Source organism: Dermacentor variabilis, chromosome 10, assembly GCF_050947875.1.
Source record: "Dermacentor variabilis isolate Ectoservices chromosome 10, ASM5094787v1, whole genome shotgun sequence".
In the NCBI taxonomy this organism is placed as follows: Eukaryota; Metazoa; Arthropoda; class Arachnida; order Ixodida; family Ixodidae; genus Dermacentor; species Dermacentor variabilis.
The window spans coordinates 54110669-54115659 of record NC_134577.1 but is presented as its reverse complement, the minus strand read 5'-3'; positions in this window follow the sequence as shown (position 1 = coordinate 54115659).

The window sequence follows — 4991 nt, the reverse complement described above, 5'->3', positions numbered from 1 at the left end:
AAGCCACTTGGTAGTTTGCCCTCCCCTGTAGCACTTCACGTCCACTTCATATCCAGTGTCCGTTTCGTCCCCGTGCGAACTTCCTCTACTTAGCTCAAATAAAATGAATACACACGAAGTAGCTCAATTCATAACTCTTCTAAATTCATTGCTAAGTTATTCAGCAAAATCAGAAGAAGTTGGTGGCGCAATCCACCACCTCATTTCAATGAGGACGCTCATAGCATCCATCGACTATCCACTGATCGATCTACGCACGTCATGTGTTTGCCAGCATGTCTATGATTCACAAAGGAGGCGGCAATCCAATGTGCGCACAGAGTTGTTGACATTGTGCAAAATATCTATAGTCACTGCACCATATATTTAGCTGAATGCGCGTGTAACCAATTGCTTCATACGAAAATACCTGGTAAAATATGCACCAAGGTATAACTATGAAATATGAATCGTTCTAGTTTTTTCCTGGTTTCGCAGAAAGCTGTTTTCTGAACAATACGTATTTTCGTGATGCAGAAGGCACTGTTATGAAAATCAAAACCTTTCTTTTAGGAATTCGAAACCTTCGCCAAGAGTAGCTCTCGAAACGTAAGTATAATTTACACTTCATTGGACCTTCGCAAACCAGTACAGAGTATGCTATCTCAGCACATTGCTTCTTATCAACGATTCACATAGAACAACTGGTTAGAACAGCGTAATATCCCAGAGAAAGAAGATGCTACACACGTACCCGGAATCCATGTCATTTCTTTCACTGACGAACAAGCGACAGAAACTTCTGAAATACTTTGTTAATTGCGTTTTCAGTTGGACACTGTGTGGCGAGAGCTCTTCACAGAACAAAATTCGTAAAGGAACAGTGTTTTATTTATTCTACAGTTGCAATCAGTTCAGTATACAAAAATACCAGGAATTTTCTCTTTTACCAGCTTACAGTAACGCAAGTAATGCAAAAAACGCAATATTTGATTTGTCACATGTGATGTAGCATGCAGTGATGGGTTGTTTTTTGGATAGCAGACTTTCTTGCGAGAGAACAGATTTGCTATCAGAATATATTGTTTTACAAGATCTGTTGTTTCGTAGAGCGGACGTGCGGCATAAGCCGGGTATATTGCCACATCATTTTATCGCTAAAGTTGCTCATACCTTTTCTTACATTTTTGGCAAAGCTATGCCTCGGAATTTCGAGAATGTGAGCCCACAAGGATTGCCAGGGCGAGTGCCCTGGCAATCACAAACCCATCAACCAGAATAATTATCACCAATTCTAAAACTGCAATCAAAGCCTATGACACCGGCAAGGTGTCCAATGAAGCCGGCGAAATTCTGCAGGCAGGCCAGGAGAACGTACCCAACGACCTATTTAGAATAATAGGGGCGCCCGCTCATAGTGGACTCACAGGGAACGAGATCGCCAACGAGGTCACCCAAGGACTCACACACCGGGCCCCAGCGCAGGCAGACTACTCCCTGTCCAAAAAGCGAGACTTAACCACATTCAAAGAAATCATAGAACACTATAGAATGAGCAGTAGAACCTTCCCTCCCCCCATAGATCTCTCACAAAGAAGGAAGAAGTAATCTGGCGAAGTCTGCAGACTGGTAGTTTCCAAAACCCGTATATCCTACACAAACGGCATCCTGAGGTGCACTATTCCAAATGCAAAAACTGTGAAGGCATAGCGACCCGAAATCACATGCTCTGGGCTTGCCCAGCGCTAAACGGTCTACATGGGAACAGTGAGTCATGGGAATCCCCCCTGCGTAGCCAGGAAGAACAAGCCAAAAAAGAAGTCCTCGGTCAAGCCCAGGCCGCCGCGGGAAACCAACTAATTCCAGCCGACGTCTAGGGGGGAGGTAGACGGTGAAAGGGGGAGCTGCGTCTCACCCCGATCACCCATACTCTCTCACGGGTGCAAATAAAGTGCTTTCTCTCTCTCTATCTCATGAAACAAAACACCGACAGCGCATCCCTTTTATGTTAAATCTTCTCAAACTTTAATATTAGAAGAGCGATACAATAAAAGAATCCTGGAAATGATGTAATTTTATTGGCGAGGCTGTGCACTGCCTCCGGGGTCGGTCCACGTAAGAAGCCGGATTTCCACCGAAAAGCTCGCCTTTGTGCATAAAGTTCGCCGCCAGCGTTTCGCGGTAAATATTACGGTTATATAAGCTGCAGTTGCCGGGAAGCGTGAGAAGTCGGAAGTCTTTGAATTCTATCGCGTCTCACTCTTAAAGGCGGTGCTTAAGTTTCCTGAATCTTTTTTCTCATGAATGTACTATAAAATATCCTGCTACCTGGATGACGGTAAACACAGCATGGGACCTACCGTTTTCCAAGAGCGAACAAGGCCATCAGCAACAAACAGCTCATTGAGAAAGCAGAAGGCATTCTTGCTTGCAAGACAAATGTCCTTCGCTTTTTACAAGGGTTACAGATTAGTCAATAAAAGATGATGTCCTCAAACATCAAAAAGTGGTTTAATATAGAACTGCGACAAATAGAGTGCCCATGTTAAAACCCAATCTCCAATTTTTTTTTAATACGCTCAAATATTGCGCCCAATCTTTCTGCAAGTCGAACGTTTTTCTCTATGGCCATAAAATGTACTCGTAACAACAATGGGAACATAATATTACAGGACAGCTTTTGTCTATAACATTGTCAAAATGCGTTTCTTACGACAAGTCAAGTTTATTCAGGCATATTGGGCCGAAACTTAGGCATGCCTATTGCTTTACTCAGAAAATAAAAATCCACTGTGTTATGCAATATGGATGGACACGGCGTCCCCATGTGCTCTCCTCTTACGCTTCTTCAGTAGAATTATTGACGCTTAGAAAGTAGGACTCATCCTGGTGATCTTTGATATGGAAACAAGGGGTCGAAGTAATGTTGAGGTGGTCTGCGTTAACGATGTATATCCATGGCGCCGCAGACAGAAGCGGTATCAGGACTTTGATAATGTAGTTAACGGGGGATGTGTGGTGTACCACAAGGTGGGAGGCATGGTACCTTGGAGTGGTTTGGAAGACAGGCCAGGATGTGGTACGTGCTGCCATACAAGCGTTCGGAAAAAAAAAGTAGCGGTGGGAGGCTGATTGTTTCCGATCTGTTTCTGCTGCTGCTAGTCGGCCAAGGCGAAATGCCTGGCTAGTTAAGAAAATTCCTTAAAATGTCGGGTGGCACCGGACATTGGCACAAATTATGAGGAAATCGAGGGAACCCGGAAGGTGTTGTTGAGAGTGAGGTGTATTTGCAGGGCTGAGGGTAGCGACGAAAACAAAAGTTATAATGCGATAGCTTTAAGGGCCCTTTGCCTCAGAAAAATCCAGTGGCGGCGTCTTTCTTCGGAATTCATTTAGCGAATAATCATTCCGAGCGAAAACCACGCAGGCCATCCGCGTGGCGCAGACGCGTTACAGAAGTAATTGAATTCCCCAAAGTAAGATGCGTCAGAAAAATCTTAAAGAAGAACCTAAACACAACCTACAGACATAATAGCCTCGGATTTAAATCTGAATATACCAGAAAACATAATTTTGTTACGCGGAAACTCTACCATAAACCACTTTTTCAGTGTTTCTTCCTTTCATAGAGCGGCGCGCCTGCGCTCAGTTCCCTGCAACAGCACCATCCAGATAGCACTCGCCCGCGCAAATACGCAGCCCACGCAAGACGGTGCCTTTCTTCCAGAAAGCTCGCCAGCTCGCTTTCGTGCATAGCTTTGCCGCCAGCGTTTCCCCGTAAGCATTACGGTTACTTAAACTGCAGTTGCCGGCAAGCGTGAAAGCAAAGCGTGGAGCATGCTTTGAGCTTGCTTCTGTTTTTACACTTCCTTGGTTTTTTTAGCTTTTAAATAGTAGGGTGGACGCATCAAGACTATCAGATATTAGTTTATTTTTCTTTGCTACGTGTGTGTTTGGGGTATGTTCGGTTTTGTACGACAGTCAAAGCGTGGTTTCGTGCTACGTGTTTTAACACGTGGGAGAGTGTCGAACGTTAAGCTTTCTTAGCCTTTTATTTGTAGTAGAAGGTTGCAAGGCTATTACCTATTAGTGCTTTTAGTTTGTGAGTAATTATATCGGGAATATTGCTTTTGTAGGGCAGTCAGAGCGTGGACACGTGCTTGAACACGTGCGACTATGTGTCATACCTTAAGTGTGTTCGACATTTATTGATTCCTAAAGCATTCTAGATCAATAATTTGCAGCAATAATAAGAATTTAGGGTCTCTGCGTTTTAGCCTTTGCTTAAAGGTACGTGCTTTGAAAGGTTTAGTGTTAGCATTACAAAAACCTAACTGCGACACATAGCACAAAAATGACAACCAAATGACAATGACAAATGGTACTGTGTCAAGATGGAACGGCAGCGAAAGCTGACGATAGTCAAAGCTCTTAAACGAAAAGCTTTCACTGCCATTCTATCTTCACAGAGTGCAATGGTTGTCATTTTTGCGTTCGCGTTGTTTTTGGTCAGCATCGCGGGAATGTTCTTTGTCTGTGGTCGTTTCGCGCCGGCGCGGTTAACATTCTCGTTGCTCTTCGCTCCGGCGTTCCTCATGCGCATGTTGTTTTTCGGGTGCATGAAATATACCTGTCCACCCCATCTATAACGCGGCTGTTGAGAGCGCCGATACTTCTGCTTATATACTGCGATAACCTTGACGTGGCGCTATTGTTCACGGCGAGCGTTCTAATCTGTTCCGCATTTTTACATTTGCGCCCCCCCCCCCTGCACACGTATGGGTTTGTTAGACATCGCTAAGTCCGTTTCTGTTGCCGGATGCCGAAAAAACTACGGAAGGTTAGTCATAGACAGCGTTTGCTATAAGAAATAGTGAAGTGTGCAGCGTGCGGAAGAGGGCTTCTCAAGGTAAACGAGGGCGAAGATGACAGTGGTGAGAAAATCGAGTCAATAGGCAAACTGTGATGTCGCCAATGGACGTAAAATATAATGGAGGATGTTGAGGGTGAGC